Source organism: Dryobates pubescens, chromosome 2 (genome assembly GCF_014839835.1).
Source record: "Dryobates pubescens isolate bDryPub1 chromosome 2, bDryPub1.pri, whole genome shotgun sequence".
Classification (NCBI taxonomy): Eukaryota; Metazoa; Chordata; class Aves; order Piciformes; family Picidae; genus Dryobates; species Dryobates pubescens.
Genome location: NC_071613.1, coordinates 28,835,828 through 28,849,345, shown reverse-complemented (window position 1 = coordinate 28,849,345; position 13,518 = coordinate 28,835,828).

Here is a 13,518-nt window from a genome sequence, read left to right as displayed (position 1 = left end):
ACAAATGGATTGTTCTTCACAATTAGGTGCTTTTGTTAGAGCATCACATTACAGCCCGGTACTATTCCAGCCTCTAGGGCATAGTCTGATGTGGCCAATTTGGCTGACAAAGCATTAAGAGGCTGCCAATTTCATACAAATCCATTTGCAAAAAGCTGAATGGCCTTAAATTCAGGCCATTGGTTGTTTATATTTTAAACAAGATCAAGGCACTGGTTCTTTTTTTTTTTTTTTTTTCCCCCTGCCCCACCCCTTGTTTGTTTTGTGAATAAAGACAAAATGTAATTTTATTTTCAGGACCTGGAAACTTGCTAGGAGCACTTCAGTTTTGAGGAGCTGGCTCCATCTCATTCATCTGACCATTGAAATGATCAGGAATTTTCAAGTGCCACACTTCTCCTAACCATTATATCACTATGTGGCTACATAATTCCTTTTCCTCACTGGCTTCTTATTCCTTTAAGAAAACTAACTATTCTGGATCAGGCTGAAATGGTCTCATGGGCTGGAACAACTCTAATTTTTCAGTCTGGAAAGATTACGCCCTAGGTAGTAGAAACAAAGACACAAACAAGCAACGTGTAACAGAAGAGTTCTGTGGGAATTAACACAGTGGTTTCACACTGGTAGGAGGATCAAATGGCCTTTGTACAATATAATTTTTCTCTAAAATAAAGCAGCTTGAAAAATTATATACCTTAAAAGAAAAGAGATCAGGTTGCAAAATTAGGAAACCAAAGGCAGGAAATGCCAGAAAGGACCTTTCTTACACAGCCTCTCTTCTGCCCCCTTGTGTGACCGGAGCAGCTCTTGTGCTACGACTGCATTTTTTCCCCTGCCTACAGGGACTTGGCCTTTTAGTCTGAGCATGCACTGCTAATAGATGTCTGCTTCCTTGCAGCAAGCCCAGGGCTGCAGTAATAGGCTCCAGGTATTGTCAGAGGAGGTGCTCAGCTGGTAGTATGGCGGGTACAGAATCCGAGTGGCATCTCAAGCCCCTCACATGGAGGGCTATAGCAAGACACAACCACCGATCAGACTAACTTAGATAACAGAGAAGTTAATGCTTGACAGCTTTGCCAGTGCCCCATTAAATTAGATCACTCTGTTGCGAGTCTGGATGAACCAATTTTCTTGCTGTGCTTGCTGCCTGTGACAACTCTTGGGCTACTTTAATTTTCAGATATCAGAGGTCAAGATTAGAGCTAAGGGTGTGTGGGTTTTTGTTTGTTTGTTTGTTCGGGTTTTGTTTGGTTGGTTGGTTTTGTGTTTTGTTTTGTTTTTCCCTCATGAAAATAATGAATGATGTATTTTTTCCCCTGGGCTCCTAATCCTTCCCCCGCCAAATTAAAACTGTCTGGAGAACGAAAACTGTTTCTCTGTTTGCATAGCTCAACAGCTCCTGATGCACAGGGACAGAGGCTGAAGTCCAGGCTTCAACGTTGTCTTTGGGAGCATTATCCCATACAGCCTTTTCTCTCTTTAGCAGAACCCTGGAGTGATGCCCGTGTTCTATCTTAACAACAACAAAACCGTGTAAGATTATGAAGATACACAATTGCACAGCAAGAGATTATACTTTCTTCCTGCTGCAGATACAAAGTTGACACTACTTTCAAGCCCAGCCGTGTGATGGAGCAATCCACCACTAAGGATGGGATAAGCAAAAGGAACTAAAGGAGAAACCACTCTTGAAACCGTTTCAGTGGACCAAACCCCCAGGGAATGGAAATGAGCAAACCAGCTGCAGGATGCACTACACAAAGCAGACTTCTGCCTGTCCCTGGCCATACACTACAAAAAATGGTATTAAAATCCCTCTAATCCTTCTCATCTCAGGAAGTAAATTTTACTGCATAGACTACTATGCATCAGTGAGAAACTAGCTGGTGGAAACCAGGTGAAGTCCTGTGCATGGACTTGAGCGTACTATTGGGTCCCAGAAAACTCTTGAGATGGAGGCAGCAAATTATATTCAAAGCACAATGGCTGGAAAGGAAGGATGGAAAGGTGGTATGGATGAATGTCTGACTGCAGGAAGAGTGGAATTAAGAGACTCCAGGGCTTGTCTCCAGCAGCAAAACTATACCATAGCAAACCAAACCAAACCAAACAAAAAAACCCTAACAACAAACTGCATTAGTTTGGACTGCAGCTCCAGTGGCTTCCTCCAATAAAAGTAGCCCTTGGAAGGATGAAATTTTTGTGGTTATTTCCTGAGATTTAAGTCAAAATAACCATGCATATACACTTTAAAAAAATGAATTGAAATTATCCTTATTTCTGCCTTTTCTCCTTTATGAACTACAGGATTGTTGAAAAAGCCTACATTTAACCCACTGTATAAGGCTCTACAATCAGAGTATTCCTTTGTTAAGGTGGTTTTATTATATCTTTAAAAATAATGTTTAGATTTTTAAAGGAGTTTCTGTGGTGATTCTGTAATCTGCTTTCAAAACACTGAGCCAGAAAGGCAAAATGACAACTGGGGTATAGGCAGAGGATCTATGTACTGCAGTTCAGCACTGTATGGCAGTACCCACACACTGTGAAAGGCAGCAAGCACAAAATGAAGTTCAAAGAGTCCATAGGTTATGTGAGCACCTTGGTAAAGAAATGTCAGTTATAAACGAGCAGCAGAAAACAGCTCTGTTTTCCTACTGCTGTGGCTTTGCTTGGTGACGATGGCTTACAAAGATTAAGTCTAACTGCATGAGCTCCAGTTGTTTATCTCCTTTAGTATCATCGCCAGTAAGTGAAGGAGTGTGGGTGTCACCTGTGAAAAAAGTAGTTGCATTTCTGAGAGAAAAATATCTGCAGATCAGAGAAGGCAAATTTCTGCATATCCAGTTTCCTTCCTGACACTAATCTGCAGCACTGAATTTAGTCCCCTGGATTTCCTTAACTTTGTTATGATGAGAGTGTAAAGGAGAGTGAGACAGAGGGAATTGAGCAACATCAAGGGCCCAGAATGATTGCAGATCACCAGGCTCATTTGTAAATCACTAAGACAGCCTGACTCCCAGGGCATGGAGTTTAATTTTTCCTTTCTTCTCCTCCCATCTGCTGAATTTTGGGGACTTGCAACAAGGAAAACTATCTGCTGTGCAATCCCTTCAGAGAAGAACATGTTGTTCAGGCTGCTATGGAGGGATGCTAGCAAAAACTAGAAGCCCTGGGTCACAACCCATGACTTCAGTGTTAGTGTTTGTGTAGAAGATGTAGAAGGTGTAGAAGATGTGATTCTTCTGTGCTTGCCTGTTGGTCTGTAATGGAGTGAATCTCTGAACACAGCTAAACACTGCTTGCTGCCAACACTGCATAGGTATCACTATTTAAAAAAGGTTTTAAAGCAAAGACATCTTCTACATTGGGAACTACCAAGGGATGCTTCATGTATGGACATGCAAACAACTGTGCAGATAAAAACTGCTGGGTTTATTCCCTCTTATTATGCATATCTGTAAAAATAAAATTAAACCACCAGTGAACATATGTCTTGGATTGCACATCAAGCACAGCACACTTGCTTGGTCTAAGATATATTTAGATTAATGATGTTTGACTTAGCTGTGTGCTGACTTGCCTGGATCAGTTCACCATCTTCTAAGATGTAAGAAGCATCAGGAAAAAAAGAAAACATATAAATTCAGAGTACCTGTGGTTTAAAATAAGACTTTCTTCCTGCTTCCAATTTGCTTTAATTTGCTCTGGCCTTGGATTTGAGATGTATTAAGATTCTCCCTTTTATCACTAAACCAAATGAAAACACTGAAGACCATCCCTTTGATCACAGGTTGCAGTGGATTCCCTGTGGTTCTGCTACAGCTGTTCTAATCACCAAGCAAGCGTGCATGTTGCAGTTTCTGCGCCCCAGCTATGGCCTGAGAGTACCAAGGATCTGACTAACCCTTCTCACCCAAGTGCCAATATAACATTCACTTTCCCCACTAAACAGACCTCTTTACAAAAATTAAACTCATTTGTCCCGAAAGCTGCCAGAATGAATGCTTGGTCAATAATGATTAATTTCTTGTTGAGCATAACAAGTTCTCAAGCCTGTAAACTGAGGGAAAGAATCCAGTTGATGTTAGCATTGTTATTTGTATGAGGAAGTTGCACATCTATGAAATTGTGGGAGTGTCTTCTTCCCTTGTGCAAATGATGGGTCACAATTAGTCAACAAACTGACGTTTATCACTTTTGCCTAGAGAACAGCATAAGAAAAATATCAGAAGAAAAGACCTGTGAAATTTGAGGCACTGACAATTAACAGTGCTGCCCCTTATTGAATGGCATGAGCACTAGTAGCTGTAGCTCTACCATTCTCAGATCAGTTAGGAGTGAGTTGGTATGTATTTTCTCCAAGTTTAGGATCTCAGACACACATAGACTGCAAATGCACAGCAAAATTCTAAAGATCCAAGCCAGTGGGGGAAATACAAGGAAGCCAGTGGGGGAAATGCAAGGAAGCAAGTTGTTTAACTTGCTAAAAGCAAACCGTTTATGTGGTGGGAACAGGAAACCAAGAGAGCACAAACAATGTTACATGTGTCAGAAGGGCCATCACTGTAGTTACTGTTCATACCTGGGTGACTCATAATCACTGTGAATGCTGGCTTGCACTCAAATGTCCCTCCTTCCCCCACATGGAGCCAGTGGGCTCAGCTTGCCTGCCCTCTCCATATGCCATCTTTGCTAGGGTATCACCTGAAGCACTTGGGCTGGCACTGTGCTGGGCTAGAATTTGCAGTTGGTACATACAGAGACATGTGACATACAAAGAAGTGATGTGCTGGTCCCTGCTTGAGGAGACTAAAAATGCAAGTAAGAAACAAAAGGGGAAACAGAAGCCTGATGCATATATATGAAGCTCAGCAGTAGTGAGAGCTCAAAGCACAACTGGGCCATTCTTCACATTGCTTCTAAATTCTATCCACTGACTCACATCACAGGTGTAAGTGCATCTTGTGAGGGACCCTCTACTCCACAGGAAAAAGAGGAACTAGGGGTTTGAGCTTGGAAAAGTCCTGTCTGGTCACAACTGCAGTTTCACTTCTACCCTTCTGCCACAGCTTAGACCTTCCAGTTGGGGGGCTTCCCAGAGAGAAGCTGCAGAGCATAATGACTGCTTTTATAGTCCATAGTAAGAAATATGGCAAACTTGTGGTGGGTTGAAATTCCACCCCCCCCCCCCCCATTAACTTTGCCAGACTAACTCATCTGGAAGCAAATGGAAGCTGTATTTACAAGCAAAACTACAATCTACAATGGAATGCAATGGATATGTACAAAATATACAGTATTTACAATTAACAAACAACACAAAAATCCCCCTGGTCAGAGACCAGGGAAACTGTCCCTCTGCCCCCCCTCCCCACCCCGTCCAAAAGGGAGAAAGGAGCAGAGAGAAAGTAGGGGTTAGTCTTAATCAAAATAATGCAGCCAAGGTCAGCAAAAGCAGATTAATCTCTCCTGAGCGAAGCAAGCACAGAAGAGAAGCCCCCAGATGAAGAAAGATTGTTTTGGTACACCCAATCTTATGGCATATATTTCTCCAATGAAATTGTTTAGAATTATCTTTAGTTTTCCTTTTTACAGCCAATAGTGATTTATTTATATTTTTCTACTTTTCTGCTCAAAATCTGTAACAAAATTTTAAAGGCATAGCCTAAAACTACAACAAAACTGAAGGCAGCAGAAAGTCAGAATTGTCTGTGCCACCAGGCTAGGGTCCCATAAGGATCAACTGTCCCATTGGTCTTCAAGATCAGGACTATATCCATTTACAAAGCGAAGTGCCAAGTGAAGGTGCATTTGGCTTGGGAGCAGGTGGTTCAAACTCACTTTCTTCATTTTTCATTAAGATTACAAAACTATTGACAGGGCATCCTCGTCATACATTCCCTCTGAAAACTGTGGAACTTGCTTTGCATACCAAGAATAAATTAGTCTGGAATTCAGTCTTGCACAGATTGAAGCATATTCATGTATAGCAAGAATAATGACCAAAACATTAAATAATATATGCCACTAAATGTATTAGCCTGCAACATATCTGCTACTCTCTTCCTGGAGATGCACTGAAACTTTTTGAATCTAGAAGCTGATTTAAGATACCTTCTGTCCCTATGACTAAAACATTTGGTGGCCAAGATCAACTGGGTTGAGGGGTCATCTGAAATATGTAGCAGAAGCAGTGCAATGTAGAGGTGACACACAGAAGCAGAGAAACACAAGCTTTGTCCTCAGTCATGCCTCTGAGCTTTCATTGGCACGTTTTATGTACGTTCCTTACTTAGATTGCAAGCTCTTTGAGTTATGTATAGCTTGTACAATATCTGGAACCCCATCTCTTGGTCAAGCTCCTCACATTGTAGCACAAAGGACAGTAATAACTTTAGAAGAAGATTGTCAACCCTTCCTCAGCACTAAAAGCCATGGAAGAGAAAGTATTATAAAAACAAACCTGCAAAGCTGTGGGGGCTGGGACTTTCCACACACTTGAGTTACTTTCTCACGGGCCTCTTATTTACTGCTTAGAACCTATCTGGCCGTAAGATCCACGGTCTTACCAGAGCTTATTTTCCACTTTATCACTTATTTATATGGCTACACAAGTCATCATCAAAGAGCAGCCAAGAAAGCAGTATCACCAGAGAGCTCTGTAAGTGATATTTCTCACCTCACAACCCAGAAACCACAGGTAATCCCCTCACACTGCAGTGAAGCACAGCACTGCTCTGAGGCAGTTCCACAGAAGGAGAGAATTGCTGCTGCTTGACTCGCAACAAATTTGCAAAATTACAGTACTGGGGGTGATAAAAAGGGGAAGGAATAGAGTACACTTCAAGCACATATACATAGAAGACAAATGATTTTTTTCTCAGAGGGCAGAAGGAAGCTTTTTTATGGTTCTCTCTCCCCACCTAATCTCCTCTAATTGGAACATTCTGAAAATGCTTCTCCCTGGGGGGGAGCATGTGTAAATGCTAGGGAGGGGATAAACATATACATATTCTATATATAGTTAGTACACAATGTTTCTTTTACAATTATGCCAGCTTTGTTCAGTGTAAAGTCGTGCACGTGGTTTATGCTACTCAGTGACTGCTGATTGCCCTGTTCTCTAGTTGGCAGTGTGACTTTTTCTAATGGAAAAAATTGTGGCTGGAGTAACTTGTTTGAGTCCACCAGTCAGCCCTCTTGCAAACCAGATCTTATTAAGTCTCTTGCCTCATCCTGGGGGACACAGAACTCCGGAGGCTTTTCACATGCATTTTGCATCAGGACAGAAACGCACAGACTTATGCTCCATCTGGCAATGGTGTCTTGTTTCCAGCAAACCTAGCTGCTCCAGTGGAAGATATTGAGCCTTTATAATGGACTAGCTTGTTCTGAAAGATATGTGTTTCTATCATTAGTTAGCAATTATCTCATGGTTTTAAACAGGAGTTTTGAGAAAAAATCTTTATGTTTTTCATTCTCTGCAACTGCAGTCATTGTGATCACAAATATACATGTATACTACAGTAATAACCAAAGATCTTATTTTTTCACACTCCACAAGCTGAAAAGTGATATTCCATGCCCTGAAGAGTTTAGAGGGTAAAAGCAAAACAGATGAGAAATGACTGGGAAACAGAATACAATAAAATGTAAGGAATTGCAATATGATTGGCATGTGTGGCTGTTTGCTTTTAAATTTGATGTACAACCAAGGAAAAGGGAATTAAAGGAAAGAAATATTTACTGTTACTGCCTTTCATGCTTAGCTGGCTTTGTTTTCAGTCAAGCATCAGTTTAATGCTTGAGAAGAGGAAAACATCGTTCCACTACACAACTGTGAACTGTCAGCAGTGACTGTTAGGGATGTACGCTGGTGCCAGAGTGTGAAATTTGGAAGTGGAATATATAACCTGCCACAGGCAGGAATTTGCAGAGGAGTGTCTCCAGTTTACGGCTAATTGGCTGAACAGTCTTTCTCTTCCTGGGCTCTGACACATTCCAGAAGTTCCTCTCTGCTCCCGTGTATCATTTGTAGAGAATTTTGGTAGGGTGTTTTCAGATGCATGTGAGGGAGAAATTTCTTTGCATTGCAAGAAAGAGATGATTCCATTTTCCTTTCCTGACAGACTATGGTGGTTTCTTCTGCCAGCATGTGATGGGCAGAACTGGGCTCTGCATTTTATGCCTTACATTGACCACAACTGCAGCATTGTAGCACTTCATTCATTAATGGCAACGGTTCTCTCTGCTGCAGGGGAGTAATAAACCTAATGGCGTCATGAACTGTTGACTCCAGCTCATGTTGTTATTCATTCTCTGAAAGCAGAGACTGCTCAGAAGAAAGGATTGTTGCTTAATTAACCTCCTTCTGCAGTGCAGAAGCCTTGGCAATTGGATCATGTTAATTTAGATTTTAACACTGATGCTCTGCTATCAAATAGCTTTCCTTGGATCAAAACAAATTTGTCATCTACAGCCCATTGGCCACCAGGTTCCATCTGAGCTTGAAAATATTAACCACAGGATAGGGAAACTGGTTATGGTGGTGCTGAATGAAAGTACTGTGTTCTCTTTGCAACATCAGCATGTGCTGGTTTTTATTTAGCAAATACAGAATCTTGCTGATGACATCAACTATAGGAAGAGATTACATTCCAGCAGGAATCTGATTCCCTAGGGAAATGGTAGGGCAACACATAAGGTGGTTTGAAGGACTAACACAAAAATAGTCAGAGGCTGTGATGATTCATTTGCCCTCGAACCTGGGGCCTCTGCTCCTGAAGCAGCTTAGTGAGTCCTATGAACAGAGAGGACAGCCATGTAAGGAAGAGTCTCTTAAAAGCTTCAGAAGAAATTTAGCCATCCACTTGGCAACAGCCTAGGTCCTGAGAAGGTGAAAAGTCTTGCTGTGAAGAGTGAGACACACATAGAATAGCTGTGTATTCAGAACAATCTTGTGTTAAAATAAGCAAAAGAAGGACAAACAGAAGCTCTTCAAGGAAACAAATACTCTGAATCAACAAAAGCATAAATCAATATGGAATCTCTGTTCCTCAAGGACAAGTATCTGAAAGTGATTTAAGTAAGTTAGGAACTCCTGAGCCATCAAATATGCAGAGACCAATTCAGGCACTACAAAGATGAACTATGCATACCACCTAAATAATCCATTAAGTTTTTAGGATATGGATTATTTTAAAAGCCTTTGCGTTCTCCATACATTTTGAAAAAGCCTCATATGAGGACAAAATGTCAGAACATCATATCTTTTCCCTGCTGAATAAAGCAAATAATTTAGCAAATATTTGCAGAACCTCTTACTTTTAAAAATTGGAGAGTTCAACTGTCAACATTTTATTTCTTTCACACAGCAAGGAGGATGGAGAGAATGTGGAAGTTGCTCCATTATCTCAAAGTTCAAATGGCAATCCTTAACTTAAAGTCTGCTATCTTTTCTATTGAGATGGTTTAGTTTATGAAGGGTTTAAGTCACCAGATGTAGCAACTCTAAAACTACAGGAAAAACTCCATGAGATCCTTTTAGCGGTGTCTATGTCCATGCAGTGTGATACATGTGCAAATCATACTGAACTATCTGATTAGAAAGTGTGAAAGAAAAAGGCAATCTGCAGTGAGAAAATGAGACCCTGTGTAAAATCCATCTGCCAACTACACAATTAGAAGGACTTTTTAGAACAGTAATGATTGTCACCTCTGCATGCCACTCAGTGGTCTATGATTTCCTCAAATAATACTCAAGCATTGCAGCACCTGGTGAAGACCATATGATCACCACTATGTAGCTCAGGTATTTAACAGTTGTGAAAGAGAGTAAAGGCTTACTCTCCACACAGAAAAAAGGCTTGCTTGTGTGTTTTTTATTTCCTGTAAATGTGTTTCTCAGAAGGTTTGCAGGCATGTATCTCCCTCCTCTGGTGCACAAAAGTAACACCCTGGTTGAAGACATGAGAAGCTTGTTGTAGCCAGAAAAAAAAACCTGGGAAAGAGTCCTCAGTGAAAGAGCATAAATATGTAATAAATCTTGTGGGAGGTAATATATTTCCTTTGCTTCTCCATTTCACTACACTATCATGATAAATAGAATAGCTGTTTTCTACATCTGGGCACCTTGTAGTCATGAATAGTTTGCCCTAGAAATAGTTCAGCCCTTGATTTGATGTCAGATCTCCAAGAAGATCCAAGAAAGCATAGCTCGCTCAGACGAGCAGGACTGGCAAGCTGAAAACAATGGCTATGGAGAAGGGCTAATATGCTCAACGACTTTTTTGCCACAGTGTTCACTAGTAATCTCTCTTTCCACATCTCTGGACTGCAAGGCAGGACATGGGCTTGGAGCAAATTCCCAGCCACTGTAAAGACATGGTCAGATTTGTGACCACCTGAGGAACCTGAACATACCCTAGTCGATAGGACCCAATGAGATGCATCCCAGAATCCTGAGGGGATTGGCTGACATAGTTGCCAAGCCACTCTCCATAATACTTGAAAAGTCATGGTAGTCAGGTGAAGTTCCTGGTGACTGGGAAAAAAATGACATATTTCACCCATTTTTAAAAGGGTAGAAAGGAGTATCTTGGGAACTACTAACCTGTCAGCCTCACCTCTGTGCCTAGGAAGATCATGGACTCAATACTCCTAGAAGCTATTCTGAAGGCACATGGAGGACAGGGAAGTGACTGGAAACAGCCAGCATGGCATCAGCAAAGGCAGGTCCTGCCTGACAAACCTAGTGGCTTTCTATGATGGCTACTACTACATCAGTAGTACCAGGACAAGGGAAGAGCTACATATGTTGTCTGCCTGGACTTTTGTAAAGTCTTTGACATGGTCCCCCACAACATTCTTCTCTGGAAATTGGATATGAATTTGATGAGTGGACTATTCAGTGATTAATGAAGTGAGTAGTGGTCAATGCCTCATTGTCCACAAGTGGTGTTATTCAGGGGTCTGTACTGGGGCCAGTACTGTTTAAAATCTTAATCAGTGATGTAGTGGGATTGAATGCACATTCAGCAAGTTTGCAAATGACATCAAGCTGAGTGACACCTAAGGGATGAGATGCCATTCAGAGGTACCTGAACAAGCTTGAGAAGTGATACTGTGCCTCTGGTGAGACCCCACATGGAGTACTGTGTCCAACTCTAGAGTGCTCAGCACAGGAAAGACACGTTGAAGTAGGTCCAGAGGAGGGCCAGAAAACTGATTAGAGGGCTGGAGAACTTCTACAAAGAAAATCTGAGAGAGTTGGGGTTGTGCAGCCTGGAGACCTTGATGTGGCCTTCCAGTACTTAAAGGGGGCCTATAAGAAAGATGGGGAACAATTATTTTAGCATAGCCTGTTGGAACAGGACATGGGGTAATTGTTTTAAACTAAAAGAGAGTAGATTTTATGCTAGCTATATGGAAGAAAATTTTTACAATAATGGTGGTGAAACACTAGCACAGGTTGCCCAGAGAGATGGTAGATGCCTCATGCCTGGAAACATTCAAGATCAGGCTGGATAGGGCTCTAAGAAACCTGATCTGCTCACAACCTGTCTCTGCTCACAACTGAGGGATTGAACTATATGGCCTTTAAATGTCCCTTCCAATCCAAACCACTCTATGATTCTCTGATCTTCTCTGAACTCCGGTCTTTCATTCCTACAGACTGATCTTGTTTCTCACCAGAACTGTGCAGAGACCCATTTCTCTGTTTGCCTAGTTGTTTTATTTATTCTCAGAAATGACATGATTGTGCATTTCCAGTCCACATGGTTAAAATTACTGTTATTTTGGTCATTTTATGTAGATCTGCACTTGACACTCACTCACAGCGAGATTTTTTACTTATTCTGACACTGATCTGTCTACATGCTAGACTAACAAGTGATAAAAAGAATAAACACATCACTATATAGTACTGAAAGAAGGCATTGACCCAAACGTACTTTAAAACAGGATAGGTTTGTGCCACCAGCTGGTGTTCTGAGCTGACCCTGGGCAGCAGCGGAGGTCCCTTGGAGTAAATTAAAGTTAAACCAACACCAAGTGGCTGATGAGTTTGGTTTATGCGAGCAAATGAAAATCCTAAGGAATAGAATGAAGTAGAGGAAAAATGTGAAGAAAAAGAAGAGGGAAAAGGAGAGAGAGAAAGAGTTAAGAAGTCAGGGAAAAAGAAACCTATCAACACTCCTTGGATCCAAAGTCCAAGTGCTTCAGTGTTGGGTGTACATCCCAGCACGGTCTTCTGTTGTAGATGCAACACCTGGACCCTGGAAGTTGCAGTTCTTCTTTAACCTTTCGGCGAGGGTGGGGTGTCTTCAAATCACAAAGAACTGTGCAGAGTGAGGTATGCACAGAGGTGAGCGCTCCAATGCAATGTATACCATTGGCCTTTCTATGGCGCTGTTGCAGTGGTTTTAAAATAAGGAAAGAGGGAATTCCCACTCCTACAGAAGTTATCTTCTCACTGTTCAGCCATTCTGCCAGGCCAGCAGCTCTCCTCCAGAGCTATTAAAGGCCATCAAAGCCATCGCCTTGTCTATTTAGATCAGGTATGTCACACATTGTTTTGAGACAAAAGCTCTCACAGTTAGTCAGTACCTCAGCTAAGAATTCCTACTGGATACTCATCTTGTAAGTACAGCAGCACATCTTCTCTGGTACAATGGCTGTGCATTTGTCTAACATGACTCCTTGCTAGACCAAACAGTCAGTCCTGTAAGCATTTGCACAACATAAACCAGGCAATTGTTTTAAAATTCTGAAACATTGAAATGATCTTTCTAGAGGGACTGATTCTGCCCTAATCGTTCATTGCCCTCTAAAGAAACATCTGCTGTAGACAGAGCTTGCTGTGTTGTCAATGATATTGTGACACATTCAACTAACATCAGGTACCACGTCCCGATTTGCAACACTGCTAGCAACGAGTCTCTGCTCCCTGGCTCTGGCCCACTGAAAAATGCCAGTCAATAGTAGCCCAACCTTATCCACCACTCTTAATTTCTGCCTAGAAAAATCCAGTGTTTCCTCTGCTCACTTAGAAGACAAGTCTAGAAAAAGAGGTAATGTTTGCTTCTTGAAGGTCATCTGCTTCTGGCTTCAGCAAAGCTATGCCACAGACACACAGCAAGAAAATCCTGACTCAGCCCTTCACACAGGCTGGTATGGTAGGGCTCAGGAATCTCAAAGACTTCATATATGGACTTAAGCAGACTACATGCAAGCCCACAGAGAAGAAAAACTGTGGGTTTGGGTGCTTGCTAAGAGAAAAATAATTAAAAGACTTTGTAATGTTCAGAGCTTCATGGAAGCAGGCAACTGCCAAATAGCTACTTAGCTCAAATGGTGTCACAAAACTCTCTGTCCCATGACTGCTCAGCTAACTGCGTCACTGACACAGTAGCTCATATATGGTAATTTAAGGGACAGGACTACACTGCTCATCTAAGACCAGCCATCCTCTAAGAGCTACAACACTCAAATGAACCTGAAGTATTGCCT